Genomic DNA, 20,420 nt, shown 5'->3' with positions numbered 1-20,420 from the left:
GTGCGTGCATTAGAGTTTGAGGAATGGTGCCTGAACAGATATTTCAGTAAGCAAAACTGATTCAGCTGCTTCTTTAATATTATGGACTAAACTCAATTTTTGGTCTTTACATTATTTGTATATAAACCAATTGTTAAATAACCCCAGGTGAATCTAACATGCAGTGAAACTTGAGAATCACTCTGGACCCGTGCTACTCAAAGTCTATGGATCAGCAGCAATGGCATCAGCCCAGGGCCTCCACCTGGCTACCCAGCCCAGGCATGGGGGTTGCCGCCTCTCCAGCACCCACCCTGCCCTCTCTTGTGCCGTCCTGCCCACACACCACACCCAACTTCACACCCACCAGCAAACCACTGACTGTTCTTTTGACTTCATAAATACACCCAGTCTTCCCTTCCCACACCTACCCTGTGATGTGGCCTTGGCACGCCTGTCACTGAGAGCTGGGGTGACACTCCCTGGCTGAGTGGAGGACCCACTGCTGAACGTCAGTGCTTCACCTTGCCCACCTTCACCTGGAGGCTGGAAGAGTTAAGTTCTCATGAAATCCTCACGTGTACCCCATACTTTATTACCAAGGGTGGCCATGAGACACAGCTTGGGCCAAAGATGTCTCCTGGGGGGGTCTCTGTCCACCTTTTTCACTTCTTGTCTTGACCTCATATGTGATATCGGGGGCAGTAGCAGCCATCTGGGAGCCAGGAAAGACCACAAGGACTATACAGATCCAGCTCCAACTGCACTGAGCTGCTGAGTCAGTAGCTCCTGCTTCCAGACTCTTACAGGTATGGAAAACTCCATTGTTCAGCTCCTAAATAACACTCAGCCATGTTCAGTCTTCTGTCATTTGTTGTGGTACTATTTCTATGTTGTATACACACACTTGCTAAAAGGGCTCTTTCTTTAAAGGAGATATTACCGTACGAAATAAAGAAAACAAGAAGGCAATAAAAAAAAACTGTATCCAAATTATATCGAAATTAGCTTTGCCACTGATTTCTGCATAAGTCTGGAGAAGTCACTGATCTACAAGGACCTGAAACTTCAAAATTTTTCCCACTTTTCCTTTCTGTCTTTTTAGTGAAAACGTTGGAGAGAGACGGAATTGAACAAAATTCCAAAGACCTATAATTCCCTTATGTAATGACGAACGCATCCATCTAATGGACAAAATTGGTGCTATAAATCTATGTCCCAGATTCTGCATTATGGACTCAAGTATAGCACCACACTCTAGAATATACTTTTAAAGAACAAGTTGACACACTAAGAATTTATACAGACAATGGAAAATAATTAAGACTATGTGTCTTAGTCTGTTTTGTGTTGCTGTAACAGAATACCTGAGACTGAGTAATTTATAAAGGCAAGAGGTTTATTTAGCTCAGTTCAAGGCCATGGCCCTGGCTTCTGGTAAGGGCTTTTGTGCTGCATCATAACATGGCGGAGATGGTCAAAAGGGAAGCGTAAACGCAGGGAAAGAGACCAAACAGAAGGAGGAACCCTCTTTATAACAACCTGCTCTGGCTGGAGCGCTAATCCAGCCTCAAGGAAGAAAGAACTCACCACTTCAAGAATAGCATCAAGCCATTCATGGGGAATCTGCCCCCGTGACCCAAACACCTCCCACTAGGCCCCACCTCCAAACACTGCCACACTGGGGATCACATTTCAACATGAGTTTTGGTGGGAATAAATAATTCATACTCAAACCACAGCACTCCAGAAAATCCATGTATTAAACAAATAGATCTAGATGAATTTCTAGTAAGAAAAGGCTCTACTTTTCATTATTTTGTGATCTAAAGACCTACTGTGTGTAGAGCAAGTAATCGGAGTATTTTGTTTTTCAGTATCTGTGTCAGATCATCTTTTCTAAAGGTGGACACAACACTACTTCCCATCCCACATCTATTCCTGGATATGGCCCTGATACTCCTCTCAGTGAAACATGGGGTCTCTCTGCTCCCTCCCCTTGAACCCAGGTGGATTTGAGACTCACCCTGAATAGAAGGAGTGTGACGTGACCTGACCTCTGAGGCTAGGTCAGAAAAGATCATGCAACCTGTCTTTTACTAGAACACTCAAACCGGAGCCTTGGCCTTCCTCTTACGAAATTTAATACCTCAAGGCTGCCATGCTGTGAGAAAGGCCAATGTCGTCCATGTGGGGAGACCATGTGCAGCACACCAGAGGTTACAGTTACCCGGCTGACCCCCAGTAGCCCCAGGCCCCCACTTTTCTGGCTCCAGATACACTCTGACAGCACCTGCCTGAGAGAATGGGGCTGGATGCGCCCAGCCGACCCCTCCAATATTCCCAACCCTCAGCAGTTTTCATGCTATACATTCTGGGGCAACCTGGGCAGCAACAGGTAGCCAGGACTGTACTTGAATTCGTCTGATGCCATCTGTTGTTTCTCGTGTGGGCACCTGGATCTCAGCAAACACCACTGGTGCAGACTGAATTCGAAGCCACATCCAACTTCCACCTTCTAGGTGCACAGAGGCCTCTGTGACCTCTGCCCTATCTTGCACCCTCTGCCGAGAAGACCCCTTCTTTCTACTCTTCCAGGCTAGTCACTTTCGCATTCTGAGTCTTGGCTGCGTCTTGCCGCAGCACCCCTGCTCCTGCAGCCCCGGTGCCTGCCTGTATCGCCATTTTGCGCCTGGATCGCCATTTTGCACCGTGTCAAGCTAAGTGAGGCTTCGCACACTAGGCAGGGCCTCTGAACGCCCTTCTTCCGTGAGGGACCACAGCCTTTCATCTCTGTCTCTGGGGTCTGCCACAAGGTCAAGCAAATGGCAAGTCCTCAATACATGGTGAATGAACTACTCTTGAAAACGTATCCACTGTCGTGGGCCTTAGAGCCAAGGCTGCCAGCCACAGGCAGGATCATGCACACACATGCTCAGAGGAGAGGGGCCTCCTCAGACTGGGAGTCCTGGGGGGCAATGCAGAGCACGTTCTTTCAAGAGGCAGGGAAGTGCCCAGGAGAAGCCCAGGAAGAGTAAACATTGGCTGAGCACATAATGTGTGCTAGGCTCTGGGCATAGGACGTGGGAACATAAAATATGATTAAGAAACAGATTTTCAGTCAAATGAGAGAGGCAACAAAATAATTTCTAAACTTTTGAGTTTTTTTCCAAATCAAAACAGTAATCAAGGATCAAGTTGAAAATCAGGAAAGTACATAACATAGGAAATGAAATCCACATGTAACTCCATGCCTGGAGCTACTCATGGTGGTACTGGCCTCTCCTGCAGTCCCTTCCCACACATGCACACCTTTCTCTGCATGCGTGTGAGTGCCCACGGCTTGGATTCCCGCTGCATCACACTGCAGCCACAGCGTGCATTGCATGCTTGACACAGACACCCTTCACTCAACTTCTAGGAGGCTCCAGGCTTTCCACCTTCCCCAATCAGGTATGAATGTGAACGTGTAGCCAAACCACTACATCCAGACCTCTGATTATTTCCGAAGGATAGATATGTGTTTAAATAGGTTTTTTTTTTTTAAATGGCAAAAACAACATGTTTATGTTTATGAATTGAAATCATACCAATGCATAGAAAATTAAAACCATGGAAGTTCCTATTTCCATTCTACTCCTCATGACTACATACCATTAACAATGTGGAGAACAGCTTTCAAGAATTATCTGAATAAATATTTAAACTTCACTCCCAGAGAATAACATATTCACACAAATGTTTAACATATTTTCCTCTAGCTTTCCATCCTTAGTAGTTTACCACCTCTAGCTTTCCATCCTTAGTAGTTTACCACGGACATTGATCCATATAAATACATACTCAGCACAGCCCTGGCCAATGGGCCAGGGATTTAAAATAATGGAATCATTATTTTAAGAACATCATGATAGCTGCATCATATTTAACCATCCCCTTTTGACAGACATTTAGTTTTTTTCTGACAGTTCATTACTTGAAGTCAAGATGCACATACTCTGCGTGTGTCTTAGAAATGTTTTAATGGTTCTGTTATGGGGCCAAGGATATAAGGGAAGGACCTCAGTGAACCTTTCAGTGAAACTTTCAAGACAAGAGATTCAACCTCCCCAGAGATCCCAAGAGCTGCCTCAGGTGCCTTTACTGAGCAACTGGAATCTCTGAGGCTGGGCAGTCATTTTGGAAAGATGTATCTTCCCTAACTTCAATGTGCGTTTTCATCATTACAAGTAAAGATGCACAGCCAGGCATGGTGACTCACGCCTGTAATCCCAGCAGTTTGGGAGGCTGAGGCAGGTGCATCACAAGGTCAGGCGTTCGAGACTAGCCTGGCCAACCATGGTGAAACCCCATCTCTGCTGAAAATGAAAAAATTAGTCAGGTGTGGTGGCATGCACCTGTAATCTCAGCTACCCAGGTGGCTGAGGCAGGAGAATCACTTGAACCTGGGAGGCAGAGGTTGCAGTGAGCAGAGATCACGCCACTGCACTCCAGCCTGGGTGACAGAGTGAGGCTCCATCTCAGAAAAAACAACAACAACAAAAACCAAAAAACAAGAAAAGATAAACGCATGTTTTTCCATATATTTGTTTCTTAGTTATTTCCACTTCTTCCCACCTTTTTCTCCATTGCATGAACTCAGTTTTTAATAAGGTTGTTTGTGTTTTCTTCTTTGCTCTGGGAGGATTATTAAGCATTTAATTTGTTGCAAATGTTTGTTTCCAGATTATTATATGCTTTTCAATTTTGTTTACAGTGCCTGTTGTACAGAATGTGTACATATATTTAATCTTTATCAATTATTTTTCTCTTGGGATTACTGGTAAGATGTTCAGGCTGAATTTATTCATGCTTTTAAAATATTTATTTATCAATGCTTTTAAAATACATTCAGAACTTTTTATGAAATGGGGAGGTATAAATTGACTTTATAGCCCACCTACCTACTTCCAAAGTGCTCCACATTGACTAATTCAGCTCTCCCCACCAGCTCCCACACATTCACTAGGCTCTTGGGGCTGGCATCCGTGTCAGAGTTCTCTCTCTGACCTACTTGTCTGCATGGCAGATTGAATGTATGGTTCATAAATTCTTTCATACACCTCCCTTCAAAAGTGGAGTCTAATTTGCCTCCTTGATTCTGGGCTGGCTTAGAAACTTGCCTATAATCAACAGAATCCTGCGGCACTGACCCAGAGTGGCTGTGGAGATGGGGCAGGAGAGCGTGCAGCCTTGACCGTGTTCACACTGACTTTTGGAGCAGAAGCCTCGGCATGTGAAGTCTGGCCATCCTGACACCATGCTGGGAGGAAACCCAGGGAGAGGTCACGTGTAGGTGCTCCTGGTCCAGGCTTTGAGTGAGCCCAGCCTGGGCAAAGACTCCAGTTCCAGCCATGTGAGTCTTCTCAGCTGAGGCCCCAGGAGCCACGGAGCAGAGATAAGCCGTCCCCACTGTGCCCTTTCAAATTCCTGACACACAGATCCATGAACTCTAAGTTTTGGGGGCAGTCTGTTATGCAACAGTAGAAAATCAGAATAGCCTGTTAACTACATGCCAGTAACTAGAATCTTACATTTCCAATTAATGTGGTTTTTTTTTATTGTGGCAAAACACACACACACACACCCCATAAAATTTACATAATCTTAACCATTTCATAGTATAGAGTTCAGTAGTGCTAAGTATATTCATATTGCTGTGCAAGGAGTCTCCAGAACTTTTTCATTTTGCACGTATGCAACTCTATACCCTTTAAACAATAACTCCCATCTCCCCTTCCCCAGACCCTGACAACCACCATTGTACTTTCTGCCTCTGAGTTTGAGAACTCTCAGTATGTCATATAAGTGAAATCATATCGTATGAGCGTTTTTGTCTCTGGCTTATTTCACGAAGTTTAGTATCCTCAAGGTTCATCATGTTGTAGCCTATGACAGAATTTCTTTTCTTTTTAAAGGTGAACAATATTTCACTGTATGTGTTTAGCACATTTTGCTTATCTACTCATTCGCTGATAGACACTTGGCTTGCTTCCACATTTGAGCTATGGTGAATAATGTTACTATCAAAATGGGCATGTGCATATCTCTTCAAGACTCTGCTTTCAATTATTTTGGATATATACCCAGAAGTGGGACTGCTGGATCATATGGCAAATCTATGTTTAGTGTTTTTGAGGAACCTCCACACTATTTTCCCTAGCAACTACATCCTCTCACAGTTCCCCAAGTAGTGCACATGGGTTCCAATTTCTAAACATCCTTACCAACCCTTGTTATTTTCTGTGATTTTTTGACAGTAGCCATACTAGTGGATTTGAGGTCAATTAATGTAATTTGAACACTTCGTTTTATTATCTGGTAGGACATTTCTTCACTGAAAAAAATGTAGTACTGTAGCCTGATTATTCTTTCATGAACTTTTGAATAATTCTGTCAAGCTCAAAAGGCAAATAATGGCATTCTGATTGAAATAGTATTATATAGGTCTTACACATTTCTTGACAGTTTTTCGTAGATATTTCATCTTTGGTTGTTCTGCTAACGCCACACCAGTGTTGGTGTGGGCTCGGGTGCCAAGGGCACCTAGAAGCAGGGACGCCGAACTTGGAGGAAGGATGCTGGGAAGAGGTGATGATCAAGCTAAGCCTTTGAACCTCAGAGGAGATTAGCAAGAGGCAAGAGGCAGCCAACTGCAGGTGGGGGAGGTGTGGGACTATGTAATGTGTGTGTGTGTGCATGTGCACATGTGGGACTATGGAGTGTGTGTGTGTGCAGGCATTTGTGTGTGCACATGTACTTGTGCATGGCAGGGGCAGGAGTAACTCGGTGTTCTGGGCACCTAGAGAAATGGGGATGAGGCTGGAGGGTGAACAGGGACTGATAGGACAGCCTTGCCTTGTATCTTTCCCAAGCAGCCTGTTCTGTGCCAGTAGTGGGCTTCGAGAGGAGGGTCCCAGAGGCGGATCTGCACTTGAGACAGCTCACTCTCCTGGCAGTCCTGGAGGCAAGAGGCACAATGCAGCAGGCAGGGAGAGCTTGCAGGAAGCTACTGAGATGATCCAGCAAGAGAGGAGTGTGCATACAGGGCCAAGGGTGGAAAAGATGCAAGAGAGAGGCAGGAAATACTTAGATCTAGTGATGAGGAAGAGGAAGGAGCACAGGGGCTGAGGGAGTTTCTAGTGTGGATTCCTGGGTTACTCAGTATCATTATCAGAGGAAGGGGCATGGAAAGGGAAGCCCAAGAGGCTGGAGGGAGCAGACAGAGAATGGGTTCACTGAGGCTGCTGCCCCAGAGAACTTCCCAGAGATGACGTTGGGTAAGGGGTAGGAACAGGAAAATATGCAGGGCAGCCAGTTGTGAACATAGGAAAGCTCAGTTGGTAGCGGTGAGTCCTGCCCTTGGGGCCACTCCATTCTGACAGAGAAGGTCTGGTGGGTGGAATCCAAGGAGGCTGAGGGCTTGGGGAGAAGGTCTCAGAAGAGAGGGAAGAACCTGTCAAGACGGGGCTCCCAAGTCACTCTCCAGGGCTGGGCCAGGCTCTGGTGGAGACAGAGACCCTCTGATTTGGGTCCCCAAGAAACAATTTTCATCTTTGTTTTTACTCTAATTAGGCACCAACTTAGCCTTAAGGAGCAACTGAAACAGTTGGCAGAGCCCAACTCACCAAATATACATTTCTGTAATATTTCAAGCTCTGAATAGAAATTCCAGGAAGATCAGCATTTCTGGGCAGTGTCTAAGGAGAAAGAATATTTTCATCTTCCGGGAAAAGCCTTATGCTGAGAGCAAGACAAGAACACAGTGCCCACAAGGTCTAAAAGTTGACCTGCTGTCCTGCGGAGTTCAATGCGACGTTCTCTCTAAATGTCTGGGCCTCTGGCATTACAGGAATGCGGCTTCCCTTCTGCCTGCCTGGGAGTTCTGTGGGAGGCTTCTGTTCTCCTAGACTTTTCTAGGTGCATGACTCCTGGCCTGGCCTAGGACCTGGGCCTCCCCTCGCCCATGGTGCCCCTGACTGGCTGTGGTGTTCTCCTCCCAGGAAACCACCGAAAAGCACAGATAGAGAAGTGTCCTCATCATGTTGTGTCCTACTTGGGGCTTGCTGGAAGCCAGAGCTGTCTGCATCTATTTGTCTACAGTGCACGGGGTCTGTCATTGTCTCAAACAGTATTCTGGGTTCCAGCAATGCCAAGAAAACTGAGCATGGTGGGTGAGAAAAAAAATGCACTTTAAAGACAAATACAAAAGCAAACAAGCCCTAAAAACTTGGGTCCCTGTGCCCTGGCTCTGCATCTGGCAGATGCAGAGGCTGGATGGCACGTTGGGGAAGCCCTCTGGGTCCCTTCTTTCCACCAAGTGTCAAACAGGCATCTGGGGAGCTTGCTGAGGGAGTCACATGGAATAGCAGACAAAGCTCAGTCTCCACCCTTCCCTCCTAGGGTTCCTCCCTGCCCTGCCTGGCGCTGCCACTCTGGTCCTTGAGAGAGACACTGAAGCAACAAGGCACCAATAGTTAAAGCTGGTGGTCTTCCTGAATCACCTTCATGACAACATCCAAACAGGCCCTGCCAGCTTTAATCTGACCCTTTGGGTTTGAGCTCCCTTTATTTCCCCACAATTGTTTAGCTCACCTCTATTTCACCCAGATCTGAAGAGCAGGGCCACCCTTTTAGAGCAGCCAGGCGGCTCCACCGCGAGGCATAGGGCTTACCAGGTTCTACCAAGAAAGGATGCTTGGCCACTGGCAGGGTGGAGTTCTTGCCCAGCCCAGAGCTAAATCCTGAGGTCAGTAATGCTAGAAGCCCACGTCTGTGTCTTAGGTCCAGACAGGTCAGAAACGCCTGGAGTTTGGAATATCTATAACCGTGTAGAAGTGCTAGTGACTGAGGTCCATCCTTTGACCACTGCTGGGCTCTCCATCAGCCCCTCCATCACACTCCATCACACCCCAGCCTCAGTCTCCCCTGAAGGGCAAGTATCTCGCAGAGCCATGGCTCTCCCTACCCCACTTCCATGCACTGACCTGGCCCTCTGCATAATGTCCAGGACACACTGGAGCCAGGGGCAGTGGGGTGCAGTGTACCCCATCCCCTCAGTAACCTCTGCAGGTATCCAGGGCATTGCAATCGCTGGAGGACAAGATGATAGGGAGGCAGGGCAGTCACAGATGGTTTACAGCTTGGCTCTCTGATCCAGAGACCACTAGGAAGCCCTTTGCTCCCACTGTCTGTGAGTCTGAGTGCTACAGTCCCAGGTGCACCTGGGGCAAGGCTGAAGTAGTAGAATAGACTAGCTGGTGACTGCAGTGCCAGACTCTGGGTGGGACAGATGGGTGACTGCAGACAATCAATGGGATGCAGGAGAGCTTAGGGAGGAGGGAGGTGCCCATGTGGCCCTGCTCTGGTTAAAAAAAAAAAAAAAAAAAAAAAAAAAACAGTGTTTGAGGACTGGCTATGGCCCAACACCAATGGTGAGACGGTAGGGCCACCTGGTCACCCCAGCACTCACTGAGCAGCCCTGTGCCACTTTGCCCTGTAGGCATGTGAAGAGCAACAGACAGAACCGTTGCTGGGATTAGGGATGCAAACTCTTTTTGTGTCCCAAGAGTGTGACGCATTTTTTTCCTGGAAAGGTATGTGGCAAATCAGAAATTCGAGGTCTAGCAATAGGCAAGGAAGGAAGCTACCGAATTCTGCACATATTGAGTCAAGAGATACATTTTATCTCTATGGTTCTAAAATAGACTGTGATGTCCTCAAATACATCCAGGGCTCCGATTCACAGCTAATACAGCTACACCCAGAACATTCAGATTAGCAAGTGTACCAATGAATCTTACACAAGAGGACCCACACGAGCAGGGCCACAGCGGATGAGCGGATGGCAGAAGGACAGAAATGCAGCTGGACAAATGACCCTCCTTGTTCCAGGCCACTTGAGTGGGATAGACAGCTGTGCTGCAGGCTGTAGGGTCCTTGCCAAGTCCAGACCAGTTAGGAGAGGCTTCCAGTTAGTGATCCCATTGTGAACAAAGTGAAAACAATGGACTGTGTGAAGGTGTGATACTTAATATAATATCCACAGTTTTTTTCTTTTTTTTTTGAGATGGAGTCTCGCTCTGTCACCCAGGCTGGAGTGTAGTGGCACAATCTCGGATCTCGGTTCACTGCAAACTCCGCTTCCTGGGTTCACGCCATTCTCCTGCCTCAGCCTCCTGAGTACCTGGGACTAGGGGTGCCCGCCACCAAGTTCAGCTAATTTTTTGTTATTTTTAGTAGAGATGGGGTTTCACCATGTTAGTCAGATTGGTCTTGAACTCCTGACCTTAAGTGATCTGCCCGCCTTAGCCTCTCAAAGTGCTGGGATTACAGGCGTGAGACACCGCACCCGGCCAATATCCACAGCTTTTAAAGGTCAGGATAAGAATGAAGGGCAGAGAATAAACTTAGAAATAACAAAGAAGATTATTTCCCTTGACTCAAAGTTAGCTTTCAACAAAAACCTGTTTTTGTGAGGGAATTTAGAGCACTAAACTATTATTAGAGTACTGAAATGAATGAGCTGTATCTCTAGGTTTAGTATATAAGAAAAAAACTGTTAAGATACTATGCACATTAAGCTGGGCACAGTGGTTCATGCCTGTAATTCCAGCTCTTTGGGAAGCTAAGAGGGCAGATCACTTGAGGTCAGGAGTTCGACACTAGCCTGGCCAACATGGTGAAAACCCTGTCTCTACTAAAAATAGAAAAATTAGCCAGGTATGGTGGAGTGCACCTGTAGTACCAGATACTTGGGAGGTTGAGGCAGAAGAATCGCTTGAACCCAGGAGGTGGAGGTTGCAGTAAGCTGAGATTGTGCCACTGCACTCCAGCCTGGGTGACAGAGTGAGACGCCATTTAAAAAAAAAAAAAAAAAAAAAAGACACTATGCACATTAATCAGCTCATAGTTCTTTGTTGTGGAGCCACCTGTCACAAAGGCACTATGGAAACGGTGAGGAATTGGGAGAGAAAAGTAAAGCCAAAAGAGGCAAGAGGTATCTGAAAGCATTCCAAGACTGGGTTAGGATTGGTGGGACTGCCCGGTGCAGGGTCCTCTCCAAGGTCCTCATAAATACAGGGTTTCCACGGGAGATCTGCAGCAGATGAGTGCCTCTTACAGTCAATCTGTGACAGTCAATCATCTATGCCTGCCAGCCCAGGCCAGTCCCTGCGCTTAGACAGCATCTCAGAAACCATGCACACCACCTATCACATCTTGACTCTTTCGACTGCCTTACTCGTGCTGTGCCATTATCCCATGGGGCACTCAACGGAACAACAAGGTTTCTTATAAAGGAGACACATGGGTGATGGGCTGAGGCTGAGATGTCAGACATGAAGGTTGGCTACAGAAACACATAGGCTTTATTAAATGCACTTTTAGAAACCGCAAATAATTAACAGTGGAATTGGTACCAATCTTTTGTAGGATGAATTGGGCTTCCCCGGGGTCTACCCTAAAGCTAATGCCTCAGGCCACCCCCAAGCATGGCTACTGGGTTTCCACTAGGAAACTGTCCCAGGACTTAATCCCATTAGGATCTTCAGGGATAAACTCCTGTCTCTCAGACCCACGCCAGCTGAGGGTCTGTACCACCAACATGTGAAGACCAACTTCCTCCTATAGGAGGAAGTTAAAAACTGACTATTGTATGCATGACAGAAGAGTGAGTTTCTATAACACTTCATTTATTTGCTTTTCCAAGCAGGGGCGTGGGGGGTGGTTCCAAATGTATTTGAGGTAAGATTACTGTATCTCCCTTTCAGAAAGATCTGTAGTTTAAAGTTGAGGCAATGGAATAAAACTTTTGTAGTTAGAATTATCTGAAATGTGTTTGCTTTCTGGTTTTGTTTTGGGCACTGAAGTTTTCTGAAAGAGAGGAAACCTAAGGAAGTAACAGATGGAGGTAACATCTGAAAGTGCCTGCCCAGTGAGGTCAAGTGATAGATAACAGCTGAACTTGTTGGAGACCTAAGAATTGTTCAAAATAGAAATTTACCCTAAGTGAGCCCTTTTTGAAACACCCAGTTTAAAATCCACACAAGTACTCTCTCCGTCAGACTCATTCTCTAAATGCCACACCAGTATTTAAAAATGAATTTTATTAACACAAAATTCAGTTAAGAACTAAAAACCAAGCAAAAAGTGTTTTCACACTGAACACTGATTGCAACTTCCAGAGCAAAAGGCCCATGCCTCTGAAATAATGCTAACTGAACTCTTAAATTATTTTTACGTAACTAAACAGGCGAAGTTATCCCCTGGGTTGTGCCTTTGGAAGCAACTTTTATTTTTATTATTTTCTACCTGTGTATAATGTTTCCTGGTTCTGTTATTTTTGGTTCTAACAGTTATTTTTGATCCCGAAGCTTATCTGTTGTTGTTCTTTAGAATTTCTATTTTTCTTTGTTTTTGGTAATTTAACAGGTCATTTATCATACAATAGTTTAAGAAGATTTACATTTTGTTATCTGAATCATGCTTGCATCTTGAATCATCACATATTACAAATGGAGGGTGGTGGTTTGTTGGTAATCTGTTTTAAAAATGTTTCCATCTTAGAGAATGCATCACGTAAGTTTATAAGGTAATATGAATCTAAATTTAGTTATGTTAAGGCTAAATTTCATAAGCTATTGCTCACATGCCTTTCCTATACATTCTCATAAATCTTTAGCCCACATGGCTATGTATGCACCCTGGGCACATTCCTGTGCATGTGTCCGTCCACCCCAAGTGAGTGCAAACGCACTGTCCCAATCCTCACCCTTGCCAACGACAGGTTGTAGGCTCCAGACTCTGGGCTCTGCTGCTTGCTAGCTGAATGATCTTAGACAAACCACGTCACTTTTCTGAGATCGTTTCTTTTCAACCATATTCTTTCCAGGATTTTGAAAACCAAGCATTAATGTTGTCACAGTTTGTTAAACGAAAAAGACACTGGATTGAGGACATTTCATTGTCTCAAAGTTTCTCTGGGTAAAGTTTGTATTCACATGGCATTCTGAGAGAACAAATGGGACCTTTCAGATTCTGGAGCCTATGTCTGCTCATGGCACTCGGGGAAGGCCCAAGGGGAAAGAGGGAGCAGCCTGGGGACAGGAGATACTCTGCACACCTGTCTCCCCAGGGCATCCCTCTTCCACTCTCCGCACAATCCAATATGCTGCCTGGATGTAAGCAAAGCAGTCACGAGGGCACTGAATCATAGCTGGTGCCCAGGTTACTTCAGCTGCTCTCTGAACACAAGTTTAGGATCTCTTAGGAATCATTCAAAATGGGCATCTTGCATACAGAATGCTGAGAAACCACATTTTTCAAAACTCCCACTGCCAACTTCATTATTCTAATTCCAGTGATGTGGTTAGAGACCTGGTCAGCCTATCTCTACTGTTTTCAGTACTGCTTTGTAGAGATTTTGACACCATGCCTCTAGTGTAGTGATGCTGAGTCAAGAGCTATGGCTCCAAAAACTTCTATCAATGCACTGCCCCAAAATGACCTTATGCAACTTTCCACTGATACAACAGGCTGTTCTGCTAGTCACTTACCCCCCGTGTTTTGCTGGTGTTGTCAAAATAACACCCCATACTTCAGTCCTTGCCACTTTACCCACTCATTCAAAGAATTTTGCTGATAATGTGACATCTGTTCAAACTATAGGCCACAGCAGTGCGTTCACTCTGAGATGGAACCTGCATTTTCCAATGTGCATGAGGATCTGAAAGGCCAATGTGAGGGGCACAGGCCAAGCTGGAGTCATGAAAAGACAAGGTTTTATTTGGGGATGGGGTGACAGGACATAAAACTGCTCACCTACAAGATGGTTATTCATCTTACAAGAGGTTAACTAAGGACGCCTTTAAATAGTGCACTTTATAAAGGTACTCAAAAGTCTGACTGACTCCTCTAAGAACGTCATTGACAATTTTTAGGAACTGCTTTTATATAAAGGAAAGCACAGAGGTGTGCAGGATGGGAGGGGGCTGGTGGAGGGAGGGCATCCCCTCCCACTGCCTCCAGTGCCTCCCTGTGTGCCACACCTCTCCAGCCAGTAAAAGTCACACTGGACATCACATCTTAGCAAGCCCAGAGCCTCTTCAGAGGGCAGAGCAGGTGTGACCTGGAGGACGACCAAACATTTTCTAATTAAACAATGAAATGTTCAGTACGCTCCATGAACCTCAGCATAGCACCGACTAGTGCCTCCGATAGAAATCTTACATAAGAAAATAACTTTCTATTCTCTGATAATAGTAATAACTCCCTAGAAAATATGATTTAAAATTAATGAGAAAAATAAGTCTGGTGGAGCACCTTTATCTCAATGTTAAATGTGGAAGACATTAATTGCTTATAATTTTTGAACTGAGTTTTAAAGTTTTTATCAAAAAAAATTTATCTTGCCTATCATGGCTCAACCAGAATCATGTTTACACCCTGCATGAATTAGGATAAGTCTTGTCCTATTGCTAATATGTCTCTCTTCCAGAGATCTGGACTTGTCTTTCCTTCAATATCTCGCCCCTGTACGCCCTAAGGAGAGTTAGCAGGTTTTCCTTTTCTACCCTAAAGTGGGAATGGAGGGGGCCTTCATTTTTATTTTAATATCACCTATAATCTAATGGGGTTATTAAAAACTGACATTTCTGAGAGTTAGGTAACATAAAATGAAATGTCATCAGCTGGAGATACAGACGGATGTGTTTAGAGGTGAGGTGAGTTTGGAATTTTTTTTTTTTTTTTGAAGTTTATATCAAAGTAATTTTGTATTTTTAATGAATTAGTTTATTTTATCAGACATTAACAAATTATAATTGTATATGTTTATGGGGTACAAAGCGATGCTGTGATATGTGTATACAATGTGTCATGGCTGAATGGAGCTAATTAACATACTATCCAATACTTAGCATTTTGGAATGAGTTTTGAAATACTTCATCAAATAAGGCCTCCAAAACTCTACAAAAGGTAACTGCAGGTGGTGACTGGGTGGGGGGTACACAAAGCTTCAGGGCACTATTCTCTGTCTGCCACTGTGTACCACTGAAATTTTCCATAATAAAATAGTTTAAAAATAGATTTCTCCATCTTTTTTTAAACAAGGCCCTCTTGATTATGAGGATTCCGTTTTCATGCAGGATACGGGGGCAGGGTGAGAGAGGGCGCCGATCAGCTACTAAGTCAGGCTTGCTCCTCGCAAAGAAAGGGGTTGGCGGTGGAGAGATGGAGAGAGAGGGGAGGGAGAAAACAAGGGGAGGGCGCTTCCTCAGGGCCCACAGGCCTCACACCTGTGGTGTGGACCTCCAAAAGAACGGGCCACACTACCGCCAAACACAGCACGCAATTCATCTAAAAATTCGACTTCAGTTTCTTCCTGTCCGCGCCAGAACGGACATCAGACTGCCCGCCCGCCTCCTGGCAGCTCCTTTTCACTTCGGCTGCTGCCAGGACTTCGAGAGCCAGACCCCTCTTTGAAGACCACTTCCGATCCCCGACGCGGCGGCCCCTGAGGTCGCAGCCTAGCACTGAGAAGTTGGCCGGCTCTAGGGGCTGTTATGAGGCTGCTCACCCCACAGGCGCAGGTCTACGCAGCACACACACCACCTCCTTCCTTGGACTCAGACCAAACACGCTGGGCTGTAGGAGGGGAACGGACAGATACACAGACGCGCGCGAGCACGCCCCACCAACTGATTCCAACCAGAAAACGGAGCCACTGTGTAATGCCCATCCCTCCCCTCCACGACACCCCCGATCAGCCAAGCCTTCGGCCGGTGTCTGCTGCACTAAACACCAAGACATGGCCAGGGAAGTCGCAGGCATCGGTCCGAGCCAGGAGAGCCGCGGCGCCAGCGCATCTGATGTCGCAGGAGGACTGTGCGCACCTGAAGTCGGGGTGCCAAGCGCCCAAACCTCTGCGTGCAAGGAAACCCCCAAAGGAAAACAGGACTACCAGAAGACTCCTTCCTCTCGTCTTTCAGAGATGCCAAACGGCCCCTCTGGCCGCCGCCTCAAAGCTCGGCTGCCAGAGCCACTCTACTAGGGTCTTGCAAAAAGCGCAAAGGGACCAAAGCCCCTTCCCTAAGAAAAGTGCCCAACTCATCTAGTGAGCCATTCCTTCCTCCCCACTGCCCAGAGAGCGCACACGAAGAGGCAGAAATCACGACTAGGAAAAAGCGAGATTCAAACTGGAACCAAAACAGCGTATGTGCTCGCTCCCATCTCGGCGCCGGGGCTTTGGCTCCCAGGGCTGCAGGTTGTCGCGGCTGCCAGGGGCCAGACAGCTTTCGAAGGCAGGTCTTGCCCTGGCTAGAGGAAGGAGGCTCCCGGAGTCCCTGCTTCCGCCCCGGTCGCCCGTCGGGATTCCCCATCCCAAGCGCGCTTGCACCTTGCCTGCCGCTCCGCTCGGAGGATTAGTCCGTTTCCCTTCCTACTCCCAAACAGACCTAGGTCCCCAGCTCCGCGGCCGCCCGGCTCACCAGCCCCGGCTGGTCTCCTTCGGGTCACTCCGAGGGGTAGCGCGAACCCGCAGAGCCTTGGCCCGCCGCGCGCCCCCATGGCCCTGCTGGGCAGCCTGGCTCCACTACGCTCCCAGTTCTCGGTCTCAGCAGCTCCCATCGACTTCGCACAGCAGCCCCTTCGCGTCTCCCGGGGTGGCAAGGCACCAAGGTGCAGCCCGGGCCAGCACCGACCCTTTCCTCAGCATCTTCTCCGCCGGCTCAGCTCTTCCTCCCGCCCGCCGACCCCGTGTCTCCCAAGTCTCGTCCCGGCGACCACCCAGACTTACCGCGGGCGCCACGCCGCCGCCGGGTCTGCGCGCTCCGAGGCGGAGCCAGGACTAGGACACCCGCCAGCGCCCGGCAGCCTCCCGCTCCCGCCGCCAGCTCGCTGCCCCCGCCGCGACCCCGCCCACTGCGGGCCCCTCCGCCCGCCCTCGCGGCCTGGAGGTCGGGACTTACCTCCGGGACAAGGTGACCCGGCAAGTGCGCCCAAGCGGCCGCCCGCGGGTCTATCCAGCGAGCGAGCATGCGGGGCGGTGCGGCGCCCGCCTCTGCTCCTCCGCTCCCAGGCTCTCTCCTCCTCTGCCCTCCCTTCTGCGCCGCTCCGCTCCCCCCGCCGCTCCCCGCCCTGCGCTAGCCGCCAGCGCCCCCGGCTGCCCCGAGCGCCGGGCGCGGGGCAGCGGCTGCAGCCCGAGCGGCTGGGAGTCGGGAGCTGCGGCGCCGGGGCGGAGCTCAGTCCTCTCGGGAGAGGAAGGGGTGCTGGGAGACTATCGTCGCACGCGCCTGGCCGGCAGGCTGGGCTAGGGGCGCCCTGGGGCCAGCCGCTCAGCTTAGCTTGCGGAGCCTGGCAACGCGCGTGCTGGAGGAGGCGGGCGCGGGCTCCGGGGGAGGAGGGCAGGGAAGAGGAGGAAGGCGCAGCCCGCGCGAAGGTGGCCACCAACTTTGCCCCAGGCCAGGGAGGCCCTAGCGGGGGATCCCGTCCAGAGGGTGGCCCGGGGCCGGTGTCTGACAATGAGGGCCACAGAGGCTGGGGGCGGTGGATAACTGCGGGGGACTAGGAGGACAGGAATTTGCTGCCCGACTAGAGGGAGGGATGGCTCCCCTCGGTCCTAAAGGCCTCCCCAGGCTCCGGTTCGGTTTTGAGGTTCAAAATGACCCAATTTATGGGTCCGGCGAATGTTCAAGTCCTGACCAGCTAAGCCGTGGAGGAGCAAGCGGGCGCGGAGTTCAGACTCCAGAGACCCCCTCAGCCCTGAGCTAGCCTGCTGTTGGCCCATGGCGGGCCCGCTCCAGTTGGAATTGGAAGGAAACTAGGGCGGTGGTAAGCCAGTCTGCGTTCTAGGAGGGGAGGAGGTGGTGTTTGCAGTCTAGATTTCATAGAGAATCAAGTATGAAAAAAAGATTTACCAGAAAGGGGGTCAAAAGTTATTTAGAAAAGCATCTGTGCGCTCCCGTTTCAACACTAGGCAGAGGCCCCAGTCCTGCCACCGCAGTCTCCTTCTCTGGTGGTCAGAAAAGGTTAAGCTCCAGGGTTCCACAGCTCCCAACCCTCCTAGAGCCCTCCGTCCTGCCTGGTAACCCACCATTGCGATGCGTCTTGCCCAGGTGTCCTGGTGGGCAGGGGCAGGAGTTAAAGGTGGTGCCGGGAACAAGAGGTCCTTCCTATGTTCCTTTCAGGGGACGTGGCTTCTGGGGAGCCTCCACAGCCCAAAGAGAATGCTGAAATGCAGAGTGCCAGAAGGAGGCATTTGAAGGAGGAGCAGGTGAGTGCAACCAGTACCATCACCTGAATTCCATCCCCATCTTCATGTCTGCAGCCCCGCGAGACATGCCTGATGTTTCTTCCCTTAGGTCTCCGGAGCTGCAAGGCTGTAGTCTGGAACACTCAGAAACGGGCACTGTTCATTTCTCCCATCTAGCAGAACTTCTCAACTTGGAAGAACATGCCACCACACCTTAGTAAAGCAGCTTACTGTTCCGGAGCCCTTTCCTGAATAAAGCAGTTTCCCATCTAAGCCATTAGGTTGAGCAGATACTGTTAGACCCATTTGAGGTGGAGCGTCATTGATCCCATTTATCAGACGAAGGAATTGAAGTTTTAAAAGGGTAATTACGATTCCGTAGTGACCCAATGTGCAGGAGTAGCCTCAAGCTCGGTTCCCTACCTCTAAGTCACTGCTCTTTCACTTGCCCAGTCTCTGAATTGACTTTTGAGGCAGGTTTTGTTTTGACAAGAGAACACCTGCCTGGGCTACAGCCAGGACTCGCCTTTGTCTCCTGGGTGCAGTTTGAATTTGAAAGTGGACTCTTCCTAATATAGCAAGCAGGCACCTTGTTGAGTGCAGCCTAACCCGTGGGGCCCCAGGTCACCGCTGGCTGTGTTCCCTCCAAAAGTGAGGGTTGCAGAAATTAAAGGAAGAAAATACTTTTGCAATTGTGTCCTGTATTGAGTTCTTCTGGACCCTTTATACCCTTGATTCTTTGAAAGTTTTCAGGCTTCAGAACTTTACACACAGGCTTTCCCAGCTGATGAGTTGAGCATGGATACTTTCTTTCTTTCTTTCTTTTTTTTTTTTTTTTTCCTGTTTTTACATTGTTTCTCTGTTTTGGAATGAACATGTAACTCCTCTTTCCCAGTTGCAGGGTGGGCTCCCTTGTTTTATACTTGCACATCTCTTTGCCTGGGTACATTCCAAGTGCTGAACAAATACCTAGCAGCTGATAGTTACTGAAAACAAACCGCATTGGATTGTGGTGTCAAGAAATTGATGTCTGTTGAAGAAAGACAGTAGTTTGAGAGAAAAAGGAAGAAAATTCATGAAATCAATGTAGAGGATTTAAAAATATACTATTATTTTTATTTGTCCCATGCTGCAAGATCCCCAAGTGTCTTGTCTGTTGTCTTTTCTTGACACCCCCCCCAACACACATACACACACACACACCCCTTAGTGTTTATGCAATTCAAATGGGCCTTGCACTTCGTTGCAAAAGAAACTCACAGGGCCGGGACGTGTATGTAAAGAGACGGATGTCACCCACTCCTGGGAGATGTAGCAGCTCCAAAGGGCTCCTGGTGGGAACCTCAGTGGCCCAGCACACGATGGGCAGTTTCTCTTACCTGTGATTCCCTTATTGTGGCTTGAAATATTATCTAGTATGCTATGATATAGCATTGAAATAGAGACTTTCAAGAAAGTCAGCGAGGAGCTGTCACATATTAGGCAATGGGACACAGTAGAAATTACCAACTCTCTTGGAAATTGGGGTAACCTCAACAATGCTTATCTCAGAGGAAGTTACAGAACTTTCAGAGTTAAGAGAGGTCTGTGGACCACCTCCTGTGCTGGGAAGAACTGTCACTCAGGCACCGAGCAAGCTGCCACACCTTCCAGCTAACATTTTTTTTTTTAACTCTCAACTTTTAAGTTCAGGGGTACATGTGCAGGATGCGCAGTTTTGTTATGTAGGTAAATGTGTTTTTTGAGACAGAGTGTTGAGCTGTGGCCCAGGCTGCAGTGCACTGGCACAGTCGTGGCTCACTGCAGCCTCAACTTCCTGGACTCAAGTGATCCTTTCACCTCAGCCTCCTGAGTAGTTGGGACTACAGACACAGTACCATGCCCGGAAAATTTTTGTATTTTTTCTCTTTTTGTGTGGAGACATGGGTTTTGCCATGTTACCCAAGCTGGTTTCAAACTTCTCAATGATCCTCTTGCCTCAGCCTCCCAAAGTAGAGGGTCAAGTGCACGTCTGGGTCTGCTCAGTTCCAGCATCAGCAGTGTTGCCCATGCATTCGTTACAGCACTTTGGAAAAGAAACAAGGAGGAGAGAAAGATACTATGTTTTAAGCAACTTCTATAGTGCTGGTGTATCAGTTATCTGTTGCTCCT

General features: G+C 48.0%; 1 protein-coding gene and 1 long non-coding RNA gene across 10 annotated transcripts in view; one reads left to right on the top strand and one right to left on the bottom strand.

Annotated features, from left to right (window-relative positions):
- SYNDIG1 (synapse differentiation inducing 1) overlaps positions 1-17,529 on the bottom strand; it is a 188,279-nt gene extending 170,750 nt beyond the window's left edge. For 4 of the 9 annotated variants that reach the window (XM_003905169.4, XM_017945079.3, XM_009216671.4 and 1 more), the window contains exon 1: positions 16,987-17,529. The gene's annotated coding sequence lies outside the window, so the exon portion shown is untranslated. Of the gene's footprint in view, positions 1-410; positions 526-16,473; positions 16,793-16,814; positions 16,935-16,986 lie in introns of those variants that run through there. The other 5 variants (XM_017945078.3, XM_017945080.1, XM_031656502.1 and 2 more) reach the window with 5 other exon arrangements.
- A 20-nt stretch (positions 17,530-17,549) lies between these two features.
- LOC110740546 lies at positions 17,550-18,961 on the top strand. Its single transcript, XR_002515266.2, has 3 exons — positions 17,550-17,848; positions 18,205-18,290; positions 18,379-18,961. It is a non-coding gene; the product is annotated as an uncharacterized LOC110740546 (long non-coding RNA).
- The last annotated feature ends 1,459 nt before the right edge of the window (positions 18,962-20,420 follow it).

The sequence above is a fragment of the Papio anubis genome, chromosome 16 (genome assembly GCF_008728515.1).
Source record: "Papio anubis isolate 15944 chromosome 16, Panubis1.0, whole genome shotgun sequence".
NCBI classification, from domain to species: domain Eukaryota; kingdom Metazoa; phylum Chordata; class Mammalia; order Primates; family Cercopithecidae; genus Papio; species Papio anubis.
The sequence above is the reverse complement of the archived record's forward strand: the minus strand, read 5'-3'. Positions and strand labels throughout refer to the sequence as shown.